This window comes from Eublepharis macularius, chromosome 6 (genome assembly GCF_028583425.1).
Source record: "Eublepharis macularius isolate TG4126 chromosome 6, MPM_Emac_v1.0, whole genome shotgun sequence".
Classification (NCBI taxonomy): domain Eukaryota; kingdom Metazoa; phylum Chordata; class Lepidosauria; order Squamata; family Eublepharidae; genus Eublepharis; species Eublepharis macularius.
In genome coordinates this window covers 64,706,497-64,719,237 of record NC_072795.1, presented here as the reverse complement: position 1 = coordinate 64,719,237, position 12,741 = coordinate 64,706,497, and the positions used below count along the sequence as shown (strand labels likewise).

At 39.8% G+C, this 12,741-nt stretch overlaps 1 protein-coding gene across 4 annotated transcripts in view; it reads left to right on the top strand.

Moving 5' to 3' along the window:
• The first annotated feature begins 352 nt into the window (after positions 1 to 352).
• LCOR (ligand dependent nuclear receptor corepressor) overlaps positions 353 to 12,741 on the top strand; it is a 93,220-nt gene continuing 80,831 nt past the window's right edge. For 3 of the 4 annotated variants that reach the window (XM_054982359.1, XM_054982357.1, XM_054982360.1), the window contains exons 1-2: positions 353 to 439; positions 8,463 to 8,554. The gene's annotated coding sequence lies outside the window, so the exon portion shown is untranslated. The remainder of the gene's footprint in view (positions 440 to 8,462; positions 8,555 to 12,741) is intronic. The other variant, XM_054982358.1, reaches the window with a different exon arrangement.

Sequence of the window (12,741 nt, the reverse complement as noted above, 5' to 3'; positions counted from 1 at the left end):
ACTCTATTCGATTTAGGAATGAAGAACCAACTTTCGTCTTATTACAGATCTGGTTTCGTGCAGCCTGTAGTAAAGACGCTGCCGTAAGGCCTGGCGCGGGGGCCTACCTTGGATTGGCGACTGAGACGCAATTCGGGGTCTGCTCCAACAGTCTCGTCCTTAACCTAGCTGTGGTTACCATGACGACATCCCCCCCCACCTCGCAGCCGGCCGCGCGCTTTGGGCGTTAGCTGCGTGCGGCAGCACTACCACCACCTCCTTCCGTGCGCGATGACGTCGATGTGACGCAACGGCGGGCGCGCCGGCGGTGGCTGCGGTGGCTCGGGGCCCCTCCCCCAGAAGATGGCGAGTCCGTGCGGGCGGCAGGAGTGCTCCATCGAGAGGCGCGGCTTCCGCCACCAGCTCGACTCGTGGCGACACCGGCTGCTGCGCTGTGTGGGTGAGGGACCAGCGGGGGGGCGGGGAGTGGAGTGTGCCTGTGTGGGGGGAGGGGAAGTTAACCGCGGAGTGACCCCCCCGTTCACCTCACACACAGCGAGGGAGAGCGCTCCCCGCCCCTCCCCCACCTCTGTGGTCGCTCGCGTGCTGGCCGCGCGCGCCCCCGTCCTCCCGCGTGGATTAGCCGCTCAGTGCGCGCGCCCCACCCCTCCCCCTTCGCGCCTCGCGGAACAGCCGCGGCCTAGACTCCGCCCCGCCCACTCCGGCCTGGCCTCGTTCTTCGCCGGGGGCGGGGGGGAGGATTCTTTGTTTGGGGGAAGGGGGCGAGGCGGGCTGTGTGGGCCGGAGTGGGTGGTGGAAGGAAGTGTTAGGTGAGCATCCGCCTCATACACACCCGTTCCCAGGAGCTGATCCGGTTTTGAAAACTTACCCTTCATGAGACGGCCGTGCAGTGTGATTGTTCCGGAGTGACCACGCCCCTCTCTTCATCCCACATTTACACATGCAGATCATCTCAGCTCTGTTTCTTTTATGGATTTGGCCCTGGCTCTCTTCCTTTGGGCCACATTGTTGCTCTTTGGCCAGGGGCGTAATCCAGTTGTGCCTAGCTTGGGAGCATCTGGAAGGTCGTGATTACTGCTTTACTCTTGCGAGATTTTGAGCAAAATATATTCTGAAACTTACACTTGTTACTGTACTATTATTGTAAAGATAAAAGCATTCCTGAAACCCTTTTGAATTGTCAAAGTGTACACATTTTCCTATAGAAAATCTTTTATTGAGATGAAAATAAGATGCTTGGAATAATAGTTTTACCTTTTGTGTTTTTTTTTAAAGGCAAAAGGGTGGAGGTGAATAGGGTATACAGGTAGAAAGCATGAAGTTGGGGCAGATTCTCTTTATGGTAGCATTTCGGTAGCATTTCTGTGTTACGTGTTCAATTTATAGCGTGCTCCTATTGGAGAAGTAAGTTTATTTATTTACTTACTTCGGCTGTGTCCTGCCTTTCTCCCTAATGAGGATTCAGAGTGGCTTATATCATTCTCGTCTCCATTGTATCCTCCCAACAACCCTGTGTGGTAGATTAGGCTGCAAGTGTGTGACTAGCCCAAGACCAGCCAGCAAGCTTCTGTGGCAGGGTGGGGATTTGAACCTGGGTCTCCTGAATTGTAGTCCACTGTAGTAGCCACTGCTGCACACTGGTTTACTGTGTTCAGTAGGGCTTGCTTGCAATTAAGTGTATATAGATAGAGTTGCACCCTTAGTAATGCAAACTATGCTATTTTGTACTATTAAATTTTTAAAAAGCATTCTTGTCCAAGGAACAGAAAAGACAAGGAAAGGGGCAGTAGGCCAAATGAGCTCTGTTTGCCTAGATAGTAAGAGAAGTAAGGTGGTTGTGCCTGATAGTGTGATTGTAACTAACCCTCAAATTCTGAACTTTTGTATTTTAATCTTTTTCTTTGTAATTTAACTTCTAATTTTGTTTTAAGTATTGGTCCTTTTCCTGTTCCGTATAATTGCTTAATACTAACTTGGGTTATTAACAACTCTTGGGCATTTATTCTTCCCTAAAACAGATGTTTAACCACTTTTAAAAAACTATTATATCTTGTTTAAAATATGGAGTACCTGTTTTTTGTTTCACTGGTATATTAAGCAATATTCAGCACATTTTCATCTTTGTATAACTGCATTAAAATAGTACAGTGTTTGGAAAAGTACTATGAACCACCAGCATGTCTCACTGAAGTGGGTGTTTGTCAGGATGGTGGTTTAGAGTTCACTTGTTGTAAAAGAGGCATCAAAAAGTAATGAAAAATAGATTTCTGTCTAATTTACTAGAAAAGCTGCAAGCATTAGAATTTTTCTTGAGAGATGTGTGGCTTAAAGTTTATTTAGGATCATCCTTGTCTATTTCATACTTGCCTTTGGAAGATTTTTCGGCTTCCTCAGCCTATTGGGATTGTATATGACCTCACCCTTTCATTTAATAGTTTTTCTGACTTCAGTGATGGTATTTTCCCCCAAACGCTATGTTATTCCAGAACAGAAGGTGAACAGTTTACACAGACTTGCTTACATTATTTCTGATCATCGGGACACCGCTGTTTGGGTTGTCTTTCCAGTGATTTTTAGTTGGTACTTCTATTTAGTTTGAAATTCTGTGATTTGCTGGGGAAGTTGCTGACAATATTTTTTTATTCTGATGCTTGGGAAGAAACACCTAGAGATATATACAGACTCAAAGGAAACACTGTGCTAGGTCATTTATGGTTGTGTCTTAGCAACTGTAAGTGCTGAATTTGTGGGGGAAATGAGCGCTATATGTAGGGGCCATGCTCTTTGCTTATTTTTATCTTCTACCACATTCTTCCTGTAACCCCAGTTTCTATTCGGGTGCACTTTCCCCCTTTTGTGTAAACAAAAGATATGACGGAAGTGACTAAGCTGTGAAGGTTAATCACCTAGTCATCCAGATTATTTTTGGAGGTAAAGTGCAAAAACATTTTAGAAGGTCCAAAGTGTAATTGTGTTGGTGGTATTTTATCTTGATGGCATTGTACCTGACAGTTTGAACTTCAAATTGATCAGTTTTATGAGGTCTTGGATGTGGTTCTTGTTTCATATATAATACCCATAAATTGTCACAGTGCAATAATTGTTAATTATGATTTTCCACTGAATTTTCTTTCTCTGCAGAAGGAAGTGTGTTTGTTAATCTTCCTTGAATTATGTTTCGATGAGAAAGAATATAAGTGTGTTTTGTATACTTGGGGCCACAGGTTTGATCTTCAGTACGTCTGGGAAAGCTTTCTGCCTGGGACCGTGGACCAGGTTTGAATCATGCTGCCAGACAAGTTGATAATGCTGAGTTAGGTAGGTTATTGACCTGTGCAATACCTAATACCCTAGATAAATGCTAAGGGGAAAATACTAGAAGAGCTTTAATGGTTTTACCAGAAATATGGACTGGTCTGGAATAAAACTAGTTAGAGGTTGATGTGGTCTGATTTTGTCTTCTAAATACTTATGTTACAAAATGTTTTAAAGTGCCTTCTGTAGCAAGTGTTTGAGGAGGAAAGGTGGAGGCATAGCCAAGTGTTTTAAAGATATCTAAATGCTTTGTATCCTGATAGAAAAAGAGGTTGTTAAATGTGGTCAAACATAAGTTTATTTAAAGAAACAAAGAGTAGCTGAAGTTCTTAAGATTGGATTGGACATATATCAGTTGGTAAAAATAGTTCAGTTAAGAGAACTGTTGTTCAGTTTCTTGAAGTACTGCATTTTATTAACAAAACTTTTTTTGTACTAGTCATTAAGATAAGTTAAGTTTGAAATGGCAACCACTTTGTCACTTCACTAGTTATTAAAGACTAGCAGCAGAGCCCGTTGTCTGAAAAAATACAATGAGCTCTAGCAGTGGGGCCTTGGGAGGGCTGCGCCAGCATGGCCCTTCCAAGGCTCTGCAGCGGTCGGGGATGTGGTGGAGAGCCTGCCCCCCCCAGCCCAGGCAGCCTTCCCACTGTTTTCACCATGGCGAGTGGGCAGCGTCGGCCCCCCCACCACAGCAGCCTCCCCCCCCAACGACAGCCTTCCCACCACCTCTGCAGCACTTGCGGAGCCACACTGTGCCTTCCAGCCACTTCTGCAGCCCTTCAGAAGCCTGCCTCAGGCAGCACAGAAGCCCGAAGCGGACCTCCGAAGGACCTGCAGTGCCCTGCCGGGCCGCACCGACAACACACTTCTATCCTGAGGCAGGCACATCTGCAGGCCTCTCAGTGCACCTGTGCCAAGATAAAAAGTGAGTCGTCACCAATATGGCTCACCTTTTATGTAGTAAGATAGCAGTCCCACTTATTGTAATAAAAAGTGCTATAATAACAAACTTCAGGAAGGTTACATGCTAAAATTACTAAGTCTGCTTGTTATTGCAAGAGGTGGCGTGACTGCTAGGAGAAAATGGCACAATATGGTAGCTTGAAAATAATTTTGATTTCTGTTTTTAATGTGGAAGACATTTGGTGTTTTAGCAGATAGTATGTATTTTATGTGAAACGAACATGTGAAAGAAATACCAAATTCAGTTTCAGATGATGGGTCTGACGTATAGAATTGATATACTTCCTAATACAAAGAACAAAGTCCAAGGGCTTTATTTTTATGGAGCAAATGCTGCATTATTGTTGATCCTAGTAGTGATAAATTATGTGTAGGATATCTTTTGTCTTACCATATCCACGTCAATGCAATTTTAGGGTGTAGTAGTCTTTTTTCTTGTGTCCACATGCAGCACATGGTTGCAGAGTCGAAGTAAAAAAAAATTCTTGCAAACTAAAATTTGTAGCTTTGATTATATGAACCAATAACCTTCAAGCTTTCCAGACCCAGGACCCATATTTTACTGCAGGCAGCAGCATGGGGGACCCATTGACCTGCAAGCATGTGGCGGGAAGTCATATCACAGTCATGTGACAGGAAGATGCAGCTCTGAAATTTCTGTATCTGCATAATTTCCATTGCTGAGTGCAAAGAGTGGAGTCATGGCCCACTGACTCTTTACTCATGCACGCTAGCATGATAGAAAACTGTCAGAAAGTGGCAGCTCCCTAGGGGCTTATGACTCATGTGAGGGTCTTGACTTACGGGTTGAAGGATACTAACATTAACTATTATATATTGTAAAGTCTACATTTGGGTGTGCAGCTACAGTTTGTTCAGTCTTGTTGCGTAACTGTTTTATCATTTCTAATATAAGGTATGTAGAAGTTAAAATATGAAATATATAATTACTGTTATGTGCACACTTATGAATATTGTGCACCCTGATGATTACACTGTGCCTGATTTCTTTTCTTTGTCAAAAGTAAAGCAGCCAGACTTTCTTTGAAGTGCTTTTGTTCACTTTTTGACTGCTGAGCACCAGATAACCCAGGCCTTCTCAGGAAACAAATATTCCACAGAAACGTTTGAGTGTTCTGCATACATTCTTAACTATATAGGACTCAGAGACATGTTGTATTTTCAGTGTCAGCTATATGAGCAGAAATAAACACAAATGTCCATAATGAAAGGCGGGTATAGTCCTTTCTCCTTAAAATAATTATGTAGAAATTGAGAAAGAATTGGGCCCCAATGTTACATATATTTTAAATGAAAAAGTTGCTGCTTATGTATATGTTAACCTTCATATGTGACAGACATATGTTTCATTCAGTTATTTGTCTTTGTATATAAAATATCACAAAGCTGACCTCAGACCTGGTAACATGTCTTTGAGTAAGATACATACAGTATACCTTAATACATTAACTCCTCATTGAGTAAGATCCAGTGTGGCAAATAAAGGGAAATCTCAGTTCTGAATCCTGTGCAGCATATTTTCTCAAATAATAAAATAGGCAAGAACTCATTTTTCTCCACCAAGGAGCAGCTAGTTTTTATTATGTTAAACTAGCATTTGCCAGATGGTACATACTGAACTGTGTGTTTTAAGCGTTGAACTTTGTCCAAATAATGTTGAGTAGTAGTGTTCATGTTCATTGCCAGTGCTTGACAGGGATTTAAAAGTCAGATACCTAACTTCTAATTGCATGCCACTGGCAGTTAACATGCTTATGCCAAATTTTTTTGGCTGAGAAAAAAATTACATACATTTTGACCATAAGTTTTTATAGGCAGTACATATTGCATATACCGGGGCCAGCAACAGTCATGTGGAGAATCTGTGCTTCTGGATTAAATTTCAGAATCTGAAACTAGAAACTAGAATAAATGTTGAAATTTACATGCAGTTGCTCAGTTCTTTTTTAAAATTAAAAAATCTGATTGCAGGTGGGTGGGTTGGGAGGGCCTGTGCAGTACAAGAAAAAAATAAAGCCATGGGTAAATTTTTTTGTTTTCTGATCACTGGACCTCAACTGACCCCTCAACAGTCACTTAGAATTTTTGTAGGACATGAAGTTATTCTGTGTTTAATAGCAGGATTACTTCCTTTTTCATTTATGTAATTTGATTATTTTCTAAATGCCCTTAATACTGCATTTTTCTTTGTAAATACTGGAGTGAATTAGGCAGATATAAACACATCCTCTTCCCCAAAGATACAGCGTATGTTTGGTTTGTTCCTTTAGCACTGGGCACACTATTTGAATTGCAACGGGATAAGTAACTGTGTTCTAATCCATTTTCTAGTTACATTTTTAAAGGGAATGTGCATCTCTTGTTTCTATATCAGTCTTCTTCATTTGGTGTGGTGTCATCTTTCATTCTTCCAGTCATTTAACAATTTACACTACTTCAGTTTCTTTTACTCATTTTTAAACTGTCTTTTCAATACCTGTGTACCTGGTTTCTTAAATGCAAACCACCTTCAAAGCCCATCCTCATAAATAGCAGAACTTTGAAAGAACTTACCTCTTAAATCACTGTGTAACTGGGATATGCTCTCTGAATGTTATGAATCCTAATTTTAAACAAAGTTGTTGACCAGACCTTCTAATTGAAAAGTTGGTGTCTTCACAAGAGGTCTTCACCCCAACAAAAGAAGCAATCTTAAGAAGATTTATTTGAAAGTAAATCTCATGTTATTCAATAGAGCTTATTCCCCAGAAAGTGCCTTCAGGATTGCAGTCTTAAAGTGCTGAGTATGAGGATGCATCTGTTTCCTGCTGAAACAAAGCTAAAACAAATAGCTAAAATTTGTTTTCCCTGATCATCTAGAGTATAGTTTATGATTATATTAATTATGCAGTTTTCAGAGATTCAGAGCGAAGGAAGAGAACCTGTAAGAGTGAATGACGGTTGGTTTAATAACTTACTTGCTATGGCAATTTTGCCCTGTCATAGTTTTTTTTTTAAAAAAGAGACATCTTTAACTATCACTTTCCTCACTTGTTGCTTCTGTCTGCTTGATCTCCTGCAAAATCAAAAAGAGTCCAGTAGCACCTTTAAGACTAACCAACTTTATTGTAGCATAAGCTTTCGAGAATCACAGTTCTCTTCGTCAGATGCATGGAGGGCAAGAAGAAACTGGTCAGATATATAGGTGGAGAGGGGAGGGAGGAATAGATTCAAACAGTAGCTTCTGATATGGAGATCAGTTTGCTTCTGTTAAGGAAGTCAGTTACTTCTGATAATGAGATAACCATTCATAGTCTCTATTCAATCCCAGCCTGACTGAGTCAAATTTACATATGAATTCCAATTCAGCAGCTTCCCGTTGGATTTTGTTTTTGAAACGTTTCTGTTGAACTACAGTGACAGAGAGTACATTGGACAAACCAGCCAACCTCTGCGCAAAAGAATAAATGGACACAAATCTGACATTAAAAATGGCAACATCCAGAAACCAGTGGGAGAACACTTCAATCTACCAGGACATTCCATCAAGGACTTAAAGGTCGCTGTAGTTCAACAGAAACCTTTCAAAAACAAAATCCAGCAGGAAGCTGCTGAATTGGAATTCATATGTTAATTTGACTCAGTCAGGCTGGGATTGAATAGAGACTATGAATGGTTATTTCATTATCAGAAGTAACTGACTTCCTTAACAGAAGCAAACTGATCTCCATATCAGAAGCTACTGTTTGAATCTACTCCTCCCTCCCCTCCACCTATATATCTGACCAGTTTCTTCTTGCCCTCCATGCATCTGACGAAGAGAACTGTGATTCTCGAAAGCTTATGCTACAATAAAGTTGGTTAGTCTTAAAGGTGCTACTGGACTAATTTTGATTTTGCTACTACAGACTAACACGGCTAACTCCTCTGCATCTATGATCTCCTGCAGACGTTTTTATTCGGCTTCTACTCATTTCTTCTTAATCTGTGTTTTAAAAACATTTTTGCTGTGCGTTAGAATATCTTTGCACATCAGTGACATTCTTCCCTGAAATGTGGTGCATTTTCCTTCATATGTCCCCAAATTCACTTGTGTTTTTGTTCCTGTTAATGTTTGCAGCATTACCCAATGTAGTGCCATCTGTGAATTTAACTAACATGCTGTTTACCCTTTCTTCCAGATCCAGTTTCTGATCCTACTTCCACATTTGGGAGTATGCAAGGGACAAACACACCTCTTTGCGTAGCTTGACTGGATGCCCAAGACTAGGATGTTAGTATACGTAAACCATTTTCCTTCCTTTATCATGTTGCCAATAACTATTGTGCATTGGTTGTTTGGCTATGACTGGCTATTGTGGCAATATAGAAAATGCAAAGTGACAGTAGTGAAAAAAAATTATAGAGCTTCTGTAAAGTTTGGCCAATATGTACACAAAATATGTGCCAAAAGCTAGGCTCCTAATTAATCCAGATATGATAGGTTCTTGGAAGCGCTAACTAGTGTCTGTTCTCATTATCAAGTAAGAGTGCTCCATATTTTTAATTAAAATAATTCAAATGTATTTATGCATCTAGCTTTAGGTATCTGTAAATCAAAAGGGGGAAAGACTTTCTGTTTATAGTATTTAAAAGTGTTTTATTCTAGTTATTATGCAAAGTAGTTTTATACAATGGAAAAATTTCCATCCCATATTTCTGCAATAACACGCAATTATTGTTAACACATTTGAACTCTGCTTTTGATGAGACGGAGGGGCAGAGTGTTTATTTTCTTTATTTCTTGGTATAATTGTTCAAATCTGAAGCACAGTTCACTACTGTGTTGCTTTAAAAATTAAAATTAATATTTGTATCCATTTTGAAAGTGTGTGGCAGAAGATTGGAAAGAATGAAAGATTGTGGCTATAAATATGAGATGGAGAAATGAGCAAGAACAAAGGGAGGAATAAAAAGCTGTGATTGAGATTTGGACAGAGGTTGAAAAAAAGGTGGTTATGGATTTTTGAGAGAAAATGGGACATGGAAAGGCAGTAGTAGTGCAGGAACAGGATTGTCAAGTGCAATGACTAATCTGTGGGAGCTCTGCTGAACGGATATTCAGAAGTGTTAGTGACAGGGAGTTAAATACCAGGAACTGGGTGAGGATGCTGGCATGGTTGCCTGCTAAAGCTGAGCTTGAATGTAGAAACCCTGATTTAGAGGACTAAGACAGTAGTGACTAGGATCTGCAAGTGCAGGAGAGAACTGAGAAGGAAAAAACACGTACATCTTTTTGTAGCTGTACTTGTCTTGTTAAACTAGTCTTCTTCAGGTTTTGTTTTATTTAATCATTTTGTATTTTAGAGTAAATTGGAGGTTAAATTTCTGTTGAATAATAAACTTGGAAAATCTGCTACAACTAACATCCCTTTCATGGTGCTTTGTACTGTTTTTGAATTTAAAAAAGCCTGGATAAATTAAAGAAGCAGACATGGAAGTTGCGTAGGATCAAGTGCAGGCAGGAGGAAAAGCAGTACAGGATTTGAGGCAAAGTTCAAAAGATGAGATCCCTTATAATTAGGGCACTCAGGATCCTAGCCATGGCAGTTTGGTTAAAAAGAGTAGGAGTGATAGTAGACTAATGGGTCATAATGTTTTCCAAGTTTGTGTTTTGGCAACTCAACATGGTATTTGCCATTTTCTGTTGCAGTAGCATCACATGACTCAACTGTTGTCCTTTAGCATACTCTATCTTATAATTATTCGATGTGTGTATTCAAATAAAGGTTAAATTATCCGGGTTTCTAAATGTGCATACTTTGGATTGATGTTTCCAAAATACATGTATCTGTATCCAATTCTCTTATTAGTAAAGTGAGTGTATATTGTATGTGAATGAACAGGATGCCAAAATGGGCTCAGGGAAAGAGGAGGAGTGTCTGCTCTTGGAGCAACAGCAACATTGTGGAATTATTTATGATGACCCCCCCCCACCCCCCAGCCTTCTACAGAAAACAGATGATGGCTGAGGTATGTGTATAAGGATAGTTATCTTTAGATGTTGGTAGCTTAAATGCTACTCAAGCTATTGGAATTGACAGTTGGTTTGGGCTGATGTCTAAGAGTGGGGAGGCAGTTTAATTTGAGAGAGTCGCATTTCTGAGTTTACTGACTCCTCGTGGAGGTTTTTTAAACTGCAGAGGAACTAGGGAATTAACATTATAGAATATATGCTCTGATATAAATGTTCTCTAATCCCATCATCTCCCCCCCCCCCACCCAATGGATTCTGGGGCCAAAGAGTAAAGGGAGCAAATATTCCCAATACTTATTGACCTTTATGGAATTAAGTCTTGCTTTGTTAATCCTCTGAGCTCAAGAATGTGGCTTCTGGGATTTATGAGGTATAAGAATGAAGAAAGTGTTCCTTATCCACATAGTCATCTCTGGAGGGAAAGGAATTGCAATACTTGGATAGCCTTTATCAGTATTTTATTTTATTTATGTCATTTATGTTCCGTCTTTCTCACTGAGACTCAAGGCGGATTACACAGTGTGAAATTAGTACAGTCAGTAACAATGCCATAGGGTAAATAAACACAAGTTTACAAAGACATAAGATAAGCAAGAATCCAATACAGAGTTGAAGAAATGCTGAAACAGAACAAGCAAGCAATTCTGGCAGTACAGAGTTGAAGACCTCTTGTGTGACCTCTTGGATGGGGTCATTATGGATTAGAATCGGTATCTATCCAGCAGGCTGTGCTTCTGCATAGTGCACATTCTTATTGCGAGTCTGTTTGACATTTCATTTCTGTCTGATTCCAGACCACAGGTATACAACTGACATAAGAGCCCACCAGGTCAACAGATAGCCAAGATTGAACAGTTTGACTTTTTCTTGGTTGTATCACCAAATGGTTGAGACTTTTTATTATACCCCATGCCCTGTCTTGAGACTGCCTTCTTATTCCTTATTGCCCAGGGAGGGAAAACCTAGGTTAAAAAAAAGGATGCGTCAGTGTAAGTGGAAGGATATTAAAACAGTTTCTGTGGATTAGTATGTCTTTTACTTATATGCAAACCCAACTCTATTAAAATTGTTGTGTATTAAGTTGTGTAAAAGTAAATTTCTTTATTCTGGAAACTGTACATAAGAAAATCCCAAATGATAAAATGTTGGCTGAGATAGGATAGCACTGTGTTGCTCTTTCATCAGTTCCATCAATAATTTCTTCTCTATCTGCTGAGGCAGGTAGGGAGAGAATTGTCTCTTTCCTACTGCTAGCTATCTCTGGGAAGTGTGAGTACTCAGCAGCCCCACAGATCTATAAATACTAGTGGTACTTCAGGTAGTTGTTTTCACTGCCCAGCCTCACTCTGAATGTTCAGGGAGGGATGACATTTTTAATAGAAATGTGAAGAACAGCTGTCCTCCATATACAAAGAATATATAGATTGCTAGCAAGGGTTATCTTTAATCCTGAGTAGAGGGCTCATCAGGCAGGCTAGTGATAAAGGCAAAATTCTGATTTGCATTATATTTTGTAAAACCTGGCTTCAGCATTACTGAATGTGGTGAATATAAAGAGATTCATGTACTCTTGGAATTTGTTTAAAGCTGAAATCTTAGATTATGGTATTTGGAGCCATATCTGATCTTCAGAAGAATAATTTTTTGTTGCACCTTCTCAAGAGTATTAAACTTGTAAAATGTGTAACACTCTTAAGAACCTGGTAGGGCTGCTTTTTTGTTATATGAGGAAGGAATAGAAGGCTCTTATTTGCTGGGTACAGCATTTTGTTAATAGAATTCTTTGAGCTTGAGTTTAGCTGAAAATGTTGGTATGCTGGGCAGAGTCTTTGACTACTTTTATGATCTTTAATGTAATTTGCTGTTTTTACAGTTGGCTCCATGAATTTTCTCTTAGGAGTTTTCTATCTATTACTAATCCGACTGTAATTTAGGTAAGGTAGTATTGAAATTGATTAAATGGTGTAAATAATTATCTTTGTTCTGAAAAGAAGACAGAAGAGAATTAACAATTAGATCAAAGCTTGCATTACATGAGACCAAAAGATGTGTTGCTCTATCTTTCACCCCCTCAAAAGCCCCTAGAAAAATTGTCATAGTAGGCTAGAGCAACAACCACCATCTGAAGATGGAAGCAACAGTTTCCTGGCACCTGCAGTTGTGTTTCATCTGTATCAGTTAGGTTCTTGCATAGGGACATTACATGACATTAGCAGAGAGATGAAATAATATAGAGGCTAGGAGACTGTCACAAATAAACAAGTAGCAAATTCAAATCTCACCTATGCAAGGAGTTTATTAGGTAGTCTTAGACAAGCCATACTTTTGCAGCTTTAGCTGTCTATCAGAAGCATGTGAATGTCAGTATTATTATGTCTCTTCAGTGTTGTATAGATTACAAGAAATTCTTTGTGTAGTTTGTTATATAAAGGCTAAGTATTATA